At 36.6% G+C, this 6,597-nt stretch overlaps 1 pseudogene; it reads left to right on the top strand.

The window, feature by feature from the left end:
* The first annotated feature begins 1,572 nt into the window (after positions 1-1,572).
* On the top strand, positions 1,573-2,724 carry LOC111895615 (uncharacterized mitochondrial protein AtMg00810-like; annotated as a pseudogene).
* Positions 2,725-6,597: the final 3,873 nt, after the last annotated feature.

Raw genomic sequence — 6,597 nt, forward strand, 5'->3', positions numbered from 1 at the left:
CATATTTCTTATGATAGACTCAAATTACTTATTTCTTCTTGTATTTTGGGAAATGTCAAAACCAAAACTTTACATTGTTTACCTTGCCAACTAGGGAAACAACATGCTTTACCTTTTTATCCAAATGAAATGACATCAGTTGCACCTTTTGACTTAATTCATTCTGACGTATGGGGTCCCGCACCTATCCCAACTATGGGGGGAGCACGTTACTTCGTGACATTCATCGATGATCACACTCGATTTACATGGATATACCTAATGAAACAAAGATCAGAGTTGCCCCAAATTTACATCAGTTTTGCTCGTATGATTCAAACTCAGTTCAATAACCAATCAAAATTCTCAGAACCGACAATGCCATGGAATACAAAGAATCATCCTTATTAAATTTCTTCACCAACAAGGCACTGTCTCTCAATATTCTTGTCCTGGCACGTCTCAACAAAATGGACATGCTGAGAGAAAACATCGGCACATTCTAGATACCATTTGCACCCTTCTTATATCCTCTCACTGCACTGAACGCTTTTGGGGTGAAGCTGCACTCTCTGCAGTGTATACCATTGACCGCCACCCTACCCCAATTCTAGAAAACAACTCACCATACTTCATACTTCATGGTACACTTCCTGCCTATGACCTCCTTAAGGGTGGGGGTGTGCCTGTTCGTTCTCCTTCAACCTCATGAACATACCAAACTTCAAACTCGCTCACGACTGTGTTGTTTCTTAGGTTATAGCCTAGAACATAAAGGTTATCGGTGTTGGGATCCTATATCCAATAGACTTCAAATCTCTCGCCATGTTGTGTTTTGGGAACACACTATGTTCTCTACCCTTTCCAAATTTCGACAACCAACAGATCCGACTCCTCCCCTCTTCATTGATGCATCCATTCCCCTCACCCATGAGTCAGTAATTTCAAATCCTTCCCCTACTCACCCTTCCTCTCCTACCTCATCTGGTCCTAATCACCTTGAACAAACCGATATACCTGAACTTATTTTGAGCTCTCCTACATCTCCTACACCTGTTCCGCTGTCTACGGATGTTCCTGATACATCTGATTCCTCCGAAGATCCTGCTCTCAATGTGGCACAAGAAGTTACTGAACATTGCCGCTCCACACAAGTAAGGAATGTTCCTTCTCACCTCTATAATTATCAATGTTATAATATATTGTTCTCCACTCATACACCGTCCTCTTAAAAAGAGGCTTCCACTGATCCTCTTTGGCAACAAGCTATGAATGAGGAATTGCAGGCTTTAGATCGGGCCCAAACATGGGACATTGTTCCTCTTCCTCCCAACAAAGCTATAATTGGTTCTAAACGGGTATTCAAAGTCAAGACTAAATCTGATGGATCTGTTGATAGATACAAAGCTAGACTCGTTGCTAAAGGTTTTAATCAGGAATACGACATTGATTATGAAGAGACTTTTGCACCCGTTGCTCGCATTACCTCTGTTCGAACTCTTCTTGCTATTGCTGCTGTCCGGAAATGGAAACTCTTTCAAATGGATGTTAAGAACGCATTTCTTAATGGTGATTTTATCTAAAGAAGTTTATATGAAACCCCCTCCTGGGGTACCACATCCTCCGCTTCATGTTTGCAAACTACGTAAGGCTCTCTATGGTCTAAAACAAGCACCTAGAGCATGGTTTGAAAAATTCAGTGTTACTGTTTGCTTGTTGGGATTTATGTCTAGTCCCTATGATTTAGGTCTTTTCACCAAGACCATAGATGCGGGTACCATCATCTTGCTTTTATATGTTGATGATATGATCATTACTGGGAGTGACTTATTGGGAATCATTCAACTCAGGGAATCTCTTCAGCAACACTTTGAAATGAAAGACTTGGGCTTACTTCATTACTTTCTAGGGCTCGAAGTTCTTTCTCAGGACCAAGGAATCTATTTGAGTCAAGCCAAATATGCATCTGACCTTCTTTCTCGAGCCGGCCTTACCGATAGCAAGACTGCCTCAACACCTCTTGAACCAAACCTCTTTCTAACTCCAAACGATGGTTCACCTTTACCTGACCCTACCTTATATCGCCAGTTAGTGGGATCCTTGGTCTACCTGACTGTCACTCATCCAGACGTTGCATATGCAGTTCATGTTGTTAGTCAATTTATGTCATCTCCGCACACCACTCACTATGTTACCGTTCTAAGAATTCTTCGATACATAAAAGGGTCAATGTTTCGTGGCTTACATTTTTCATCAGCATCATCCTTAGAGCTTCGTGGGTACTCTGATGCTGATTGGGATGGAGATGTTACTGATCGTCTCTCTACAACAGGTTATTGTTTCTTCCTTGGTTCCTCCCTTATCTCCTGGCGCAGTAAGAAACAATCTCTGACATCTCGCTCCTCTATTGAATATGAATATCGTGCTCTTGCTGACACCACCCAAGAACTCGTTTGGCTTTGATGTCTTCTATCCGATATGGGTGTCTCTCAATCATCCCCTACAATTCTTGGGTGCGACAACCGTAGTGCCATTCAGATAGCTCATAACAATGTCTTCCATGAACGTACCAAACACATAGAGATTGATTGCCATTTTGTTCGCAAACACGTTGTTCGCAATACTGTTCGTCTTCTATCAATCACTACTGATCAGACAGCTGACATCTTCACCAAAGCTCTCCTGCCGGGTCGCTTTAATCTCCTACTCTCCAAACTCAATTTGGTCTCTCATCAACCTCCTTGAGTTTGAAGGGGGGGTGTTAACGTATATTCAGAATATATCTACTTTCCTTGTAGATGTATTGTAATTAGCCTTTTCCTAAGTTAGCTTCACTGTTTAGTTTATATACTTTAGTTTAGGTCTCATTGTAATATCACAAAATATACAATTCGATCTTTTATATACATATCAAAAGCTTTCAAGAACGAATCTTCTTAAACAATTTGTCATTTCGCGCCTTAAAAATCTTTCATTTTTTTATGGACAATTGCCCCAATTCGCAACAAAAGCAATAACCTCACTAATAGACTCAAATATTTGAACCGGGACATGACACCACCTTAAAATCTGGGACATAATTCCCTGTTCAGACGGCAATTAACAAAGTATATACTATATACATATGGTTTCATGTTCATCTTTTAATTTATAGTTCAGCATGCATGGTAAAAGCAAGTCAACATCAAACATATATACCGCTTTGTGGGTGCAATCAATAACTGCTAAAAGATTCACATCGAATGTATGTCTCCATGATTTTGATCCATATATCTGTTTGTTCTTCATAAAATGGCACAGAAGTTTCGATATCAACACAATTAATACAAATATCCAAACCACCATATACGTCCATGTGCTTTTCAAATGTGGTAGCCACTTCTCCTTTTTGTTGAATAAATGTCAATGAACTTCACCAATTAGTATGAGTATGAAAAAAAGTAATAAGTCACCGACTACAAAAAAATTATTAACCGGGCACGATTAATTAACCCAAAATCTTATCAAGTTGACCCGAATACACCCTTACCCTTACATGTCGCCGTTAAAGGCAATTGGTGCATCTTTTCTAAGCAACACTCATTGCCCCTATATATTGCCCTTAAATCTTGTAGTTCATGTGATCCAATAATATCATAAGTTGACATAAAGGTGTCATAATCAGCCAAATGTTGAAGCAACCATAGCCGGTTTAAAAAGAAAGATATAGATTTTAGAGTTAATAGTCGTTGTTTCATTTAACTATTCTAAAAGAAATCTTTTGAATCCCAACTAATTAAACCCTTAATACTCGCCCATATTATTGTAGTTATGGCTACTAGCCAGGTTCCCAAACAAATAATGTGTTTCTTGTGAATCATCTTTAAAATTTTCAATTAAAAAAAAAAAGAAAAAAATGTAACTGCTTTTTGCAAAAAGGAGTAACTTAGCACTCTATGTATGGAAAGTATTAGAAACAAGAATTACAATTTCAAGACAATACAAGAACAAAAACATATATAGCTAATGGACCTAAAGTCAGGCCTATACGCTTTGGTTACTGGGTGTGCCTTCGGAATCGGTATATGTTTCTTAGTGTACATATTTTTTAAGACAAAATGGAGACAATATTGTTTATTCCAATATATAGTTCAACTAAATCTTTTCAAATGGATGATGACAGTTTTGGATAATATATATACATTGTGTTCTTCGTGATTCTCCATTGTGATATATATGAATGCACGAAGGTCTCTTTGCCTAGCTCTTGCCAGAAAGGGTATATTTGTCACTGTTGTTGATTCTTCTGCTGAGAAAGGAGAGGAGGTTGCATCACCTTCACGAAAAGAAAATTGCAAGTTTCATCCGGGATCATTACACGTGCTATATCTTTGTAACCATGTTGGTTATTGACATCGCATTTTACAAATATAGCAGATGGAAACTTTAATGATCCTGAATGAAACTTGCGATTTTCTTTTCGTGAAGGTGATGCAACCTCCTCTCCTTTCTCAGCAGAAGAATCAACAACAGTGACAAATATACCCTTTCTGGCAAGAGCTAGGCAAAGAGACCAACCTGCATGCATATATATCACAATGGAGAATCACGAAGAACACAATGTATATATATTATCCAAAACTGTCATCATCCATTTGAAAATATTTACTTGAACTATATATTGGAATAAACAATATTGTCTCCATTTTGTCTTAAAAAATATGTACACTAAGAAACATATACCGATTCCAAAGGCACACCCAGTAACCAAAGCGTATAGGCCTGACTTTAGGTCCATTAGCTATATATGTTTTTGTTCTTGTATTGTCTTGAAATTGTAATTCTTGTTTCTAATACTTTCCATATATATAGAGAGTGCTAAGTTATTCTTTTCTGCAAAAAGCAGTTACTTTTTTTTTCCTTTTTTTTAATTGAAAATTTTAAAGATGATTCACATGAAACACATTATTCTTATTTGTTTGGGTACCCTACTTGCCATAACTACAATAATATGAGCGAGTATTAAATTGAAGGGTCTACTGGGGATTGCAAAGATTTCTTTTAGAATGTTTAAATCATGCAACGACTATTCACTCTAATATCTATACCTTTCCTCTTGAAACGGCTATGGTTGCTTCAACATTTCGTTGATTATGACTCAACTCATGATATTATTGTCACATGAACTACACGATTTAAGGGCATACAACAAGAAAACAAAGTATTAGGTACGACACTTTTAGCGACGACACCCCCTTTAGCCAGGGCAAGCCCATAGGGTTGGGCTAGCTGGGCAACGGCCCCGGGCCCAACGACGGCTAGGGGCCCAAATATTTATGAATTTATTTGTATTGAAATATATAGAAATATATAAAACACACACTAGAAATACATAAACATGCTGTAGAGGAGATGGCAGAGGAGCATTTTTGTTTTTTTGAATGTTTCATGTTCGAATCCATACAGCAACAATTTAAAATTTTATATTTAAGCACTTCAAAATTTGTTTTATATATAGTTTTAAATGTTAATTATCAATTTAATTGTAGCTCATGTGTTTGAGAGGCGCAGTGCCTTCCATTTTAAAGAGAAGGTCTCTACTTCGAATCTAATAGAGTATTCTTTTTAATTAATGTAATCTTTTTTAAACAGGATTAAATATTAAATTAATTATAGTTTAACAGCTTAAGATTTGTTGATTTTTAAGTGATTTATACAACTTCTGCCGATTAGATTTCTATATTTAAGTTTATTTGTTAAAAATTACTTTTTGTTAGAAGACCTAAATTTAAACTTTAACATTAAATATATTTTAAAAGTTAAGAGATAATCATAAAAATAAAAATAACCACATTATGATGGAAGATATACTTAAATGACAAGTTTTATGGGTTTACTAAAATTACCATCAAATAAAAAATGAGCAATTAAGATTGTGTTGGTATATAGTTTGTATTTATTTTCACATTGGCATAAAATATTTTTTAAAATTATCTCTTAACTTTTTAATTTGGAATGTTCTTTGGATTTGGACTTGTCTTTGAATTTTCAGAATAATTTTTCTATTCAAAATTCAAAATATATATTTTTTTAGAAAAATACTTTTAATGTAACATAAGGTTTGTCCGAAAAAGTTCAAAATCGAACCATTTTGGATTATGATTATTGCTACAAACTGCTCAAAAGTTAGATATAAAGATCTAAACTCATATTTATGATGGTAATTTTTATAATTATCCCTATTTAATTTTTTTAACAAAGGGCCCCTTTTTGGGTTTCGCCATGGGCCTAAAATATATTAGGAGCGGCCCTCCCTTTAGCAGCGACATCAGAAGAGACACGCCTGGTGTCGTCGCTAAAAGTATATGTCGTCCCTAAAAGCAACGTCACTAAAGGTCTAGACCGCTGATCCTTCGACGTCACACTACTTTCAATATTGGCCCTTGGTTTGGAACATAATCTGTCGGATAGGGTGTACTCTTGTGGAAGGCAATAGCGACGTCGCTTTTAGCGGCGACATTCTCGCCGATATTGGTGTGGATCCGTGTGACCTACATCATAAGTAATCCTGGCCCTACGATTTTTACATGATCTGACGGCCAATAATCACAAGAAAAGGCGCGGACAATTCCCTCCAAC

Source organism: Lactuca sativa, chromosome 7, assembly GCF_002870075.4.
Source record: "Lactuca sativa cultivar Salinas chromosome 7, Lsat_Salinas_v11, whole genome shotgun sequence".
NCBI lineage: Eukaryota > Viridiplantae > Streptophyta > Magnoliopsida > Asterales > Asteraceae > Lactuca > Lactuca sativa.